This window comes from Equus caballus, chromosome 1 (assembly GCF_041296265.1).
Source record: "Equus caballus isolate H_3958 breed thoroughbred chromosome 1, TB-T2T, whole genome shotgun sequence".
NCBI lineage: Eukaryota > Metazoa > Chordata > Mammalia > Perissodactyla > Equidae > Equus > Equus caballus.
In genome coordinates this window covers 52,768,539-52,781,604 of record NC_091684.1, presented here as the reverse complement: position 1 = coordinate 52,781,604, position 13,066 = coordinate 52,768,539, and positions in this window count along the sequence as shown.

Here is a 13,066-nt window from a genome sequence, read left to right as displayed (position 1 = left end):
AATCACGCTTAAACTAGGACGGCTGGGTCCTTAATAATATTAATTATAATAATACATAATATTACATAGTAATAACAATAACAAGCCATTGTTAATTATTCTGTAAAGTGAAGAATTACTGAGAAGTCATTCCCAAATTCCTTTTTAAAACCTAAATATTAATTTTGAGGTGTCAGATCACCTGTTGTTCACATCCCATAGATTTTAGTTTCTATCTCAAACATAGTAAAAATACCAGAAAGGAGGTGCACAAACTCCTATGATAATCATTTATATTTTGGTGTCTTTTCTGTTTTCAGTCTCTTTCACATACATTCTTGTATCTGATGTGAATCAAGTAATTCAGACTAATATAGGTAGAGTGTTCTGCAGTTTATAAAATTGTTCCCTGTCATCTCTCCCTGTTTACAGAAAAGGAAAAATGAGGTTCAGAGAGGAAACCCAGCCAAGGTTACCCAGCTAGAAAATGGTGAAGTCAAGATTTTAATCCACATCGTTTTAAATCACATATCATGCAACTTCTAAAGCTTGAGCAAGAGATGATTTCTGAGCTATTTTGAGGGAAATGGTAACTGGCACTGAGATACTGTGTCTCTTAGCAACCACGGGAGTTTCATGGAGCTCATCTGATGTTCAGCAAGATTCACACCCTGGACCAGGCTAGCCAACATTCAACTGTCGAAGTTCCTGGGGGCTGTTGTGCCACACAGCACATTTGCTGTTTCTGAGTAGAGAGAGAGGAGATGACTAATGGGCGTGTCATTGACCAGAAATGGACAGAAAATTCTTGCCCCTTCTCTGATACTGAGTTGACCAGGGTAGTCAAACCACTAGAAGGGCAAGAACAAACCCTAGTTTACAACCCCAAAGGGGGGGTCACATCAATGTCAGATGCTTTCTCTTGAAACCTCTCATACCCAGGCGCCATGCTATTCCAAATAATCCGTTCTTTTCTGGGCAAGTAGAAAAAAGCATTGCTTGCTCTTTCAGTAACAGAAGTTGGACATTTAAGCATGACTTTTGTTTTCCCCTCTCTCCCGAGGTATCTCTTTTATATTTCTTTGTTTGCTTATTTATTCATTTATCTTTGTACACCACAAAGGCAATTTTTCCTAAAAAGAAAAACTACAACTGCAATGTCACCATCCTAACTCATCAACCAGTTTCATTTCTGGAATTTTCAGCAGGTGTGAGTGTGTACACAATGCTTCTGTAGATACAGCATGGGGGTCTGCTTTTGGGTTTCTCTTGGTATTAAGATGAAAACAATCCTCAAGCTTTGAGCAAACTTTCTAAAACCTTTGCCCTGATCTTTAAAATGGAACAATGACGTGGGACAATTTTAGCTTGTGTTAATGTAGGAGTTAAAGTCACAAAGATAAGAACTTCAGGGAAAATAAAAGATCTAACTGAATGAGATTGTTCCCTTCCCTAGGACAGGTGGCCTTCCCTGCTCCGCTTGAACTGATTACGGTAGAGGCACAGGGTCATTTGCATGTGGAAGGTCCTACCTATGACAAGAGCACACTCAGCAATCAACGTACAAGCCCTTATTTGTGTCTCACAATGTTGGGCACAGGCAAGACAAATATGTGGAAGACCAACATGTTTTTGTGTTCTTGGGCAGTTCAGAATCTGAAGGTGAGGACAGATGTTGAAGCTGATCATTTCAATTCAGTAGAGAATAGAGGACTATAGAGAGGGCTATGGGCCTTTAGAGAAGGGAGTCGTGAGCCCAGAGACTCTAGGAAGCCTTCCCGGAGAAGGGGGCGTTTGGAGGAGTTGGTTTGAATAAAGGCATGTTTGCTATCCCAAGAATATTTCCCTAAATAACGCTCCTCTTCGTCTCCTCCTCTTCTATTATCTCCCCATTTGTCTCTCCTCCCCTCCCTCTCCCCATGGCTCCCATTCTCTGTAGGGGAAAGATGGCTTTACTTCACAGACTGGTGGAAAATGCAGTCTCAACCCCGCCTAAAATGCTGCCTTTCTGGGCTTCGACTCTCTCTGGAGGCCCCTTTCAGTTGTTTTGCTGTTGTTGTTTTTAAAGTCTTCTCCCTCCAGTTTCTGTCTGCTGTGAGTTGTGTGTAAAGCAAAGACACAGATAATGTTGACACAGTGCTTAAGGAAGCCAAGGGGTGATGCTGTACCCTGTAAGAGGAACGTAAAATTGCCACAGAGTAGTATACCACTGATCGAACTTCCAAAGCTGTGAATTGATTGCTCTTTGCCTTTGAGGCCTTCCACCTCCAGAGATCAGAAAAGAAGAACTTTTAATACGTTTTTCTCTGACATGGATTCTGGAGGGATGTACCATCTATGGTCAGATCTATGATCTCCAGCTAGGACACGACTATCCTGAAGGTGTCACCTCATCTGGGAATGTCTCCCAGATACCTGGTAAGGCAGCAAAGTCTAGAGGGCTGAGTACAGAAATGTCTTATCGACTCCTGCTCTAGCCCCAGTCATTATCAGGCTTACCTCCCAGGACCCATGGGTCCGTTAAAACCCCATGTGTACTGCTGCTTCAAGTTCCTTCATTCAAGGTATCTCTTTCCTTGATGGCTTTTCCTCCAATGAATAAGCAAGTTTGATTTTATATATGTAGAGGGTTTCTCTGCATAGGCAGCCAGGAGTGAAGGGTAACCCATTTCTGCTGAGACGCACCTACCTTCAAGAGCGAGTGAGTCAAATGGTGACTCTGTAAAGATTCTACATGCACTCTGCCATCCTCTCACCCCACCCTCCCTCAAAGACCCCTCAGCATGCTCCTAAACTATTGAGACCTCGAATGTTAAATTCTCAAATGGAAAAGGACTGCTGTCTTGCTGCTGTGCCTGGTTCCAGCTACCTCCAATTAACTCCCTGGTGCCAGCCCATGGGGCCTGTTCTGAGCTAGTTCTCCATCAGAGCTGTGGATAGAAGAAGACACGGATAAGACCTGATGGCTCCGCTTGTGTCCTTTGAGTTGCTCTCTGCTCATACTGGGACCCCTTCCTGCAGCCACTCTTATGTTCCACATGTGCAAATGGGGTGTGTGTGGGAATAATGTGCCCCCATAGTTTTACAGTGTTATGAATTCTTTGCATGCGTTTTGAGGACATTTGAGTCCAAGCCTATGTAACACCTAAGACGGAATCCCCAAATACCTTCTGCTCAGCAGGTAAATTTTGCATACTTATTGAATTATTTGAAATTACATTGTTTTCTTGACTAGTGAATCCTACTGTTAGCCAGATGTAGCTCAGTGCATAGATAAAATAGAAGCTTGGCAAATGCTGATGGGAGAGAAAGCCAGAGAGGGAGAGAATATGAAGGAATACTGCAAGATAGGCACCAATATCCTGTCGGGAAAGACAAAGTAATAAGACAACTGACACTTGGAAAATGTAATTCACTTGTAACGTGACGAAGAGACTGTGAAAGCAGAGAGAGCTGGGGGATTTCCTGGCTCCATCACTTTCTAGTTATATGGTATTGGTCAAATTGCTTAATTGCTCTCAGCCTGTTTCCTCATCTGTAAAATCTATCCCATATGACTATATGCATTAAACAAGATAATGCATGCAGGAAAACTTTGCACAATACATATCACATATTTAAAGCTTAATAAATATTGTTGACTATTACTATTACAGAAGTTCACACAATGAGTTTGCAATGGAACCATGTCTGACCCCAAAACCCTTGGGCTGCTTCTGTGAGGCCACATGTGTGGCCATCCCTGTTCTTCCTCTCAAAGTCCAGTTCTAGGAAGCTGATGTGTCACTGCTTGCTGAATCACTCCGACAGGGATCTGGCGATGAACAACACGTGCTTCAGCTCTCCAGTTGCCTGGGTCTTACCTCCCCACAAGCTTGAGAGCAGCTGAGGGAGTCCAGGGACCTTGCCACCAGAATTGCTCGAGAGGGCCCAGCAAGGACCACAGGGGCTGTTCCACACCAGGCCCAGTGGAACCTCTACCTGGGGAATAGGAGAGGGGTGCAAAGCACAGCAGGTGGAGAGGGAAAAGGGGAAACCAACAGAACCGCTCTCCATCTAAACCATGTGTCCAGGCATATCTTCTGAGTGATCACCTACAGCAGCCATGAAGACACCTAAAGATTTCAGAGGATGCAAAGAAAGGCAGTTAAAATGACCCAGGGTACAGGTGGGGGCTTGAGGAGAAACTAAATGATGAGAATCTCTCAATGCAGAAAGATGGTGATTTATATGGCCCAAAACTAAAAATCTAAAAGAAAAAGGCAAAAAGAAGAATTGGGAATGCAACCGCAAATACAGGCCACACCCCAAAATGGCAGAGTATTAAGACCAGAGGGAAACCATTTAAACCTCCAGCATTTAGTTAAAGAAAAGGAAATGCCAAACTATGAAATGGGTAAGAAAGAAACAATGATCTATTGCTTTGAAAATGGCATAGTTAAAAATATGTTCTTTATTATTTATACCCTGTCTGTTTCCAAAGAAAAGATTTGAAGCTGCCATTCAAAATGAAAACTACTTTGGGAAAACCAAAATGAGGTACTTGTTTCCAGACTACCTTGAAATGTGCAGGGCATTTCAATCCTTGGGAGTCCCCTACTATGCAGGGCCATATCCCCAGATGCCGTAAAGCTGAGATAGAGCTTGGTAAGTATCTCCTCCAGTCCCATCTACAAACAAGGAAACTGAAGCCTAGGGAGGGAAGAAAGGGTCTAAAGAACACAGTTAGTCAGTGTATCCGTCAGCGTCCAACTGGAAAAAGAGACAACACAGAGTGAGACAGAGGGAATTTCATGCAGGAAATTGGTTGCACAGGTGATGGGCATGCAGTCTAGCCAACAGGGGCCAGTGAGGCAATCCAAGATTACCAACATCAAAAGCCAATGACTCCCTGGCTGGAAAAGAAAAGGAAGAGGAGGGAGAGCCTTGGGACCACTCTCCTGGCTTCTGCTGGTTGTCTTGTCCTGTGGGTGCTGGTACCACCAAGGTTATAGATTGCAGCCTGGGATGCTGCCTGAGGCAGAGAGGAAGGAGGAGAAATACCCTGGCTTTTCCCTTACTCCCGCCTTTCAATCACCTTTCTCATACTTCCTATTGGTCAAACCCAGAAGGAAGCCAGGAGACACAGTGGGAGTGAGGGATGTGACACAGAGCAGAAGAAGAGCAGGGAGTGGGTCTGAGGGCTCAGGCCTGGGACAACACAGTGCCTCTTTAGATGATCATTTCTTGGGCGCTGCTCTGAGCAATGCTAACCGTCCTGTAGAACACACTAACTTTTGGTGGCGACCATCAGAGCTGCCTCTCATGTGCAAACTACGGGGGCTGTGTTCTATTTTGCCAGTGAATGCATTCCTGATAAGTTTCCCCATCAGGGAAAGACTCACACAAATGGCACCCTATTATCGATCTTTCTGAATGGCAAATATTTTCTTAATGTATTGGTTTGGATTTCCATATTTTGAGTTGGCTTCTTTTTCTTTATGGGAGTCCTTCCTGGAAATTTAGGCATCCTGAAATTTTAAATTTAGAATAGAAGCATTGCCAAGAAGCAGTTTGTGAAGATAAGGACTTTAGCACCTTAAAGTAGCCATCAGCTCTTCTAAGCTATCCCAAATAGACATACAATTGAAGTAAAACCCATGAACTTGCTGTGCATACACAGCTTCAAGACATGTCTCTAACCTCTACCTTGCAAGTAGATTATGGCCCCCAAGACCTCTATGTATAGGAACTCTACAGCTGCCACTTACCAAGAGGCAGGGTAAAGTTTGGAATGTTGGACAACCCGTGTACCACAGGCACTCATCAATCAGAAGGCTAGGGGGAGTGCCAGAGCATTGTCCTGGAGACCTCCGTGTGTCAGGAGTTAACTCTTTCAGTGCTGCATTTTCAAGGTGGTAGTAGGGGGCCGTGGGGAGGATCAGGACAGTGGCACTTTGCCAACTGATTCAGAAGTTTGCATAACCATAGTCTGATAACCATTACAGCTATACTGGCGCACACTGGCTGAATGTCAACATTACCACCGGCTTCCTGAAACAGGGTGCTCACTGACAGAATGGAAAGTCCTTTCAGGTATCCCAGAAAAATGGTCCTAGCTTCTAGTAGCAGGGTTGCCTTTATACTTCTATTTTCTCCCTAGAACCACTGCCGACTCCAGGGCAGTGACATCTCTAATTTGTGCTCAGGTCTTAGTCCCCAGCACAGGACCAGGCACACATTCTAACGAATGGCACACAGGTGAGGAGACTGACCACCGATGCTAGTTGAATGGATGAAAGGTTGAGAGGTTCTCCCTCCCTCGTGGCCAAGTTTTGGGGTTTTTTTCTTTTTCCAAGATCTTCCAGAAAAAGCAGAACTTTTGCCCAGACAGGGCAAGTGTGTCACAAAGTTCTGCTTTCACTGTGTGTTAAGTGGAAATGATTAAGCAAGCGAGTAGTAAGAGATTCCTCTCTGCATTTCCTCTGTGTTGGGAGGTCCTGCCGTGGACCTCTGCATACTCAGACCGACAGTGCAAACTGCGATGATTTGCACTGATAACCCCAGGATGCCTCGTTTATCTGTCATCATGGCTTATCCACACAGAATGTTGCTGAAGGGGCCACTTCCTGGACACATGCGTAGGTGTGAAGACGCTGGTCTGTGTGTCTGTGTCTGTGTCTGTGTCCCAGACTGACTTGAAGAAGTTAGCACTTGACAAAAGCGATGGCACTTGTTCTAAGTGCCTGTAGATAATGAGGTTCTGCTCTTGGGCTGTGAGATCTCTACTAGGTTCAGAAAACCACTGCCACTAAGACTGTGACCACTGTCTCCACACCGCTGCCATTCACTGAGCACTTACTCTGCTAGGAGAACATTTTACTACTTCAGATGTAATCGGTTCAGCAAAATCACATTCCCTCATTTTATAGGTGAGCAAACTGAGCAACTATTCTTAGTTCTCATGGTGTATGTCAGGGCGACCTAACTACCTAGCCCCAGGCACTTCCCCACTGTACCGGCTAGAGGAAGAGACAAGGCAAAGCGTTCTGGTTGGTTGAGCCCACCTCCTAGAAACAGGAGTAAGAGAGCAGAAGCTAGAATAAGAGAAACCAGGTGTTGGAGTCCCAGTTACCAGCCACGTGACTGTGGGAAAGCTACTTAACCTGTCTTGGTCTCGGGCAATAACTCAACTTATGTGGCTTGTGATAGTTAAATTTTGAAAAATAAATGAGATGACTCAAACAGAGCCTTTATACCTGACACATTGTAAGCAACATGCTCAATGTGTGTTAGCTATTATTTTCGTCAGAGTTCCCTGAGTTCTTTGGAAGAGTTGTCTACCCAAGATAGTGGTTGTCTCATAATGATTTGATATTGTTACAGTGAATTGTGGTTCTCAAGTCCTCAGAAATGGAAAATGTTGCCTAAATTAAGGGGAAGGAGGAAAAAGGATGGACCTAGGGGGATCCAGAACCATGAGACATTTCCTAATAGCAGTGAAGAGTTGGTCTGATTGATGTCCTCAGGCAGAATTGGCAGAAACCAGTTTAATGAGAGGCCAAGTTTCTCTAGCAGTTAAGAGAGCTGAGGTGGAGGTTTGTAGATACGCCTCATACACAGGCTTTCTGGGGATTAGATGAACTTCAACTGGAGGCCACTAGCCGGACTGGACAATGCATCTGAGATTTTGTGTTGGCTACAAGACAGGAAAGCTCCAGCAGCTCAGGAATGAAGACTAACCCACTGCCTGAATCACCACAAGCTGATGCTCTGGGCTCCCCATATGTGTAAAGAGTCTCCACCAGCTGCCAGCACATTACTGAGACTCTGCAAGGTGAAAAATAACCCCTTGCCCTGGCTGTTCATTGTCCCGGTGATGAAATAATCTGGCCCAATAAATGAGGTGGATGGACTCTGCTTACTTGGAACACAAAGTCCATTTAAGTAACTTCCAGAAGGAAGGGAAAAGGAATTTTTGACAGTTAAAACACAGAAAGGATAAACTCAGAAATCTCATCTGTTGTCTTTCTGTGGAAGACACATTTTTTCCAGCACAGAACTTTACTTAGCCACCTTTGGAAAGCCTAGTAGCTTCTCCTAGGGTTTCGTTCTCCTTCCTGAGGGTTATATCATGTTGAAGAGTCTGGAGCATGGGTTCTAAGAAGCCTCCACATGGCAGCTAGGAGGTCGGCTCAGGATCTAGACCCAGAGACTTGCAATCTGGGAAACTTATTCAGCAGCATCTCAGACCATGACACCCCAGGCTCACGGGAAAAATGAAAGCCAACACAAGAATAATAGAACTTCTTGTGCAAATTACCTGTTAATTCAACATTTGCTTCTCTTTTGATCAAACTTGAGTTCATACCTTGAGCTGGTCTATACAGCAACTGTTTGTTGTTCAGGCCCAGGGCACACAGAAATGCCCCAGGGTACACTGGTGGATCTTCAGGTATTCTTTGAAGCAGGTTCTGAAGGCTCTACTCCTTACCAAGCCTGGAATGGTTAAGCTCTCTCCCCTAGGTATCTGCTGCGGAAACATACATTTCAAGGCATTAAGCAGGAAGAATTATGGTGCTATATAATGGGGATTCAGGTTCCTATTGGAGTCCAATCAGGAAGTCCAATCTGTCAAAAGGAGAAGATATAACTCTTCACCTATGGCAGGGTGGCAGGCAATACAGCCAGCAAAAAGACACAGGCCATTCATCTCAGAGAGCCAAGCCATTTCCATGTTATGTAATAGACCAGGAGCCAGTGTCTTTCAGAGTATATTTGGATAACCATCTAGACTTCAAAACCAATTGATAAACACTGTGTATCTGAGAGCAATCACATTAGCAGAGACTGAACGTAATGAATTGAAATACAGATCTTCCTTGACTTACGGTGGGGTTACATCCCAACAAACCCATCATAAGTTGGAAGTTTCGAGTGTCGAAAATGCATTTAATACACCTAACCTATCAAACATCATAGCTTAGCCTGGCCTACCTTAAACATGCTCAGAACACCTACATTAGCCTACAGTGGCAAAATCATCTAACACAGAGCCTATTTTAGAATAAAGTGTTGGATATCTCATGTAATTTACTGAACACTGTATTGAAAGTGAAAAACAGAATGGTTGGATGGGTCCAGAATGGTTGGAAGTGTATCAGTTGTTTGCCCTCGTGATTGTGTGGCTGGCTGCGAGCTGCGGCCGCTGCTGGCCAGCATCATGAGAGAGTATTGAACTGCATATCCTAGCCCAGGAAAAGATCAAATTCAGAGTTCAAAGTACAATTTCTACTGAATGTGTATTGCTTTTGCACCACTGTAAATTCAAAAAATCATTAGTCGAACCATCCTAAGTCGGCGACTATCTGTAGTAATAAGGGTCCTAAAACAAGGACAATGCCTGTCCAGGTCCAACAGCCCTGGACAAGAACAGCTGGGACACAGAGAAGAGTCTGGAAGAAGGCCAAGCTGGGCCATGGCAGAGTCTGTTCTGTAAACGCTGGCTGGTGGTCCCGGCCAGGCCCTTGGGGGAGCACCTCTGAGTTTTTATCAGCACCCACGAGCTGGAGATGGAACCCAGCTGTCAGCTCTGGCTGCCCTTCTTTGCTCTCCACCAATTACAATTCCACCTGCACAAGAGAAGAAGGACCCGGTGTCAGGCGATGCCTGGTGGTCCCGCAGGGCAGTTAGATGAGGAAGTTTACATCACACAACACTCAAAATCTAGTTCATAAAATCTGTTAGACAAATTTCTTCTCCTCCTCCTCTGTTTTCTGCAGGGCCTTCAGTGGGACCTTCTTTTCCTGTGATTCTTCCCCAAAGCAGTTCTCAGCCCGACTCCCATCTTCTCCTTTCTTCTCTCCTGGATGTTGTTGTGCCTGTAACATCTAAATCCTTCCCCCTTATTCTGAAGAGTGGTTTCCCACGACCTCGTGGGACTAGGGCTTCAGCCTGGTACCCAGCCCGGGGGGCTCCCTTCCACCCCGGCACAGGTTCATTGAAGCGCATCTCAGTCCAGGCAGCTCTCCTCATGAAGGGCTTCTGTACGTGCTGCACGGTTTCGGTCACTCAGCACGCCCTTGTTGGGGGCCTGCCTCATGCTACGACCCTCTTCTGGAGAACAAAATGGACAAAACTCTCTGCTCTTGGAATTTCCATTCTAACGAGAGAAGATAAGTTCTATCTAATACACACACACGCAAACATCTACTTGGTGATCGATGTGTGTATGTAAATCAAAAGGCAAATCTATGTCATCCTCACTCCGGCATTTGGGGTCAGTCATTCTCAACAAATCCTTTTGACATTTTCTTCATCTAATTGCTTTTCCCGGGTGAGATGGCAGGTGAGTGAGGGCCAGCTCAGCTGGGGTCATCCCCACAGGTGTTTTAGGGAGCGTGTCATCTCAGTACGTGGTGTAGGGGGGCACAGCAGTGCCAAATGAGATGACCGTCTGGGGGCTAGGGGAAGAGAATGCCCTGGGGCAAGCTGCAAAATAGGAGTTCAGAAATCAGAAGAAGCAAAGTGAGAAGTAGGGTAACAGCAAATGGGAAGTGGTCCCAGACAGTACTGGAGGCAGAGAGGTGGGAGTGCTCTAGGCAGGTGTGTGAGGTGCTGCCAGGTTCCCTTAAGAGTCTGGCTACACATTCTATACCTGCGATGTGCTTTCCTTTCCCCCTAGCTCTTCAGATCCTCCTCCACAAGCCCCACAAAGACAGGGATCTTGTCTGTCTTGCTCAGAATAATGCTTTGCTAACGGTTGGTTGTTCATAATTATTAGCAGACTGAATGATGGGCGTCCTCCTCTGAAGCCTTCCCAGGCCACCTCGGCTTCATGGTTTCTCCCTCTTCTGAACTGAAGCCCTCAGTCCAGTGGCAGGAAGCTCTCGCAGGGTGGAAAGCACACAGAACCAAATCCTGGCTCTGCCTCTTATCAAATGTTTCCAAGCCACTTACACGTTCTCCACTCTCAGTTTTCTCATCTGCAAATGGGAATATTCCTCACAGATTTGTAGTGAGGAGCACGGGAACAGTGTGTAGGCACGGAAGTCCCTGACACTTAAAACCACAAATTCAGCAATTCTCTTGCACTGCCATTTGACACCTTTTTTGGAATTTCTTTGAATTCTTTAGCTTTTTCACTTAACAATGATAGGAATAGCCATTGTTTATGGAGCATCTGCCCTCCATCACACACTGCAGCTGTTCCTTACACACGGTATCTCTCATTGCCACATCCTCCATGGGAGGCAGGTCCTGTAACCCCCATTTGTGGACGGGGAAGCAGAAGCTGGGAAAGGCTAAGGGAATGAGTGAGGCTTACACTTGTTGTCTGTGCTGCAACCAGGATTCGAATCCCGATCTGTCTGCCATGTGACGTTGCTGGCCTGCTAAGCTAGAGCATATGCTGAGACTGTGCTCTTAAGGTTGTGCTAAGTTTAAGGCTAGGAGTCACATCTTTTTTTTCAGGTTTTACTATGTTTTATTTTTAGCTTTATTGGGATACAATTGACAAATAGAAATTGTGTATACGTAAGGTGTGCAACTTGATGTTTTGATATATGTATACGTTGGGAAATGATCACCACAATCAAGCTAGTTAACATTTCCATCACCTCACAGAGTTACCATTTTCTTTTCTTTTTGTTATTTGTGGTGAGAACACTTAAAACCTACCCTCTTAGCAAATTTCAAATATTCAATACGGTATTGTTATCTAGCGTCACCGTGCGTACTTAGATCTCTAGAATTTATTCATCTTTCACAACTGAAACTTTGTATACTTTGACCAACATCTCCCCATTTCCCCTTCCCCCCAGCCCCAGCAAACCACCATTCTACTCAGTATTTCTGTGAGTTTGACTATTTGAAACAGGAATGACGTCTTAATTATGTGTCTCCAACAATATCCAGCTCCTTGCTTCTTTGTATCTGACCAACATCAATGTGTTTGTTGGTTTTTAACATTCTATTAAAAAACAGTATTGAGATTGTCTGATGCTCTGGAAGCTCATTTGCTGACTCTATAACTTCATGAGACTCTTTATAGACTGCAGTTTCTTGATTCTAAATGTAAACTAAAAATATGAATAGTCTCAAGAAAGTGTTGTATTCCTGTATAAAAAAACCATAAGATACAAAGGATGCTGGGGGAACATCCCAGGTTATTTGAGGCACTGTCCAGAAAGACAAACACTTTCCCTGGCCTGGGTGAACTGTGGGTCTCACTGGGTTGGCATTTGATAACCCTGCCTGGCAAGACAGGACAAGAAAATGAATCAATTGCCCAGCGCAATGGTATGTGCTATTTTCAAGCTGCCTAGCTCATGAGTACTGCACAATCCAGCAGCCCACTCTAATTTGTCACACCAAAGGCTGCCTTCTTAGTAAACAGTTGTCCACACTTCTGTTCATTCTGAGTCACCACTTAGTGTTCAAACTGAAATGCCAGCGCAGTCCTTGGAATATACCATGCAGTGTGAAACCAAAGGAGGTGGAGCTGGTGGGATGGCACTTCCCGTGGAAACTTCCATGTCCTGCAAGGGAGCCAGAGCCTCCAGCCAGGGTTCCATAGAGGATGGCTACAGGGCAGCCTCCTGTTCACAGTTACCCCCTCTTCTAGGTGAACTCTCTCTCTTTGTAGCTGAGGGTGAACCAGTTCATTGACTTGCCCAAGTCTTGTTATGACCAGGCTTCCACCTTCTCCTATATTATCCCCCGCCCCGTCCCACATGCATCCTCTTCCTCAGTCAGATAAAGTCTTGTGAGCCCCTGGAGTGTGCCGTTATTGCACTTCTCTTGCCTTTGCACATGTCCCCCTTGCCCTGGAATGCTCTTTCTGCTCCTCCATGGCTAGGGAAACAACTCCTTCTCCAAGACCCAACTCAACCATTCTGTCCTTTCAGAAAGCCTTCCTGACCGGCTGTCACCCTCCAGCAATCCCCTCCCTCATCAAAGCAGAGCTGTTCCCTGTGTTCTCTGTGCTACCTGACTAGGTTCACGTAACTGCTAGTGCCCTGGATTACATCATTTGGTAGAAATCTATTTGCTTCCCTAGGCTATGGAGTCAAGTGTCAGTTAGAATAGAGTTCAGGTGCAAGTAATA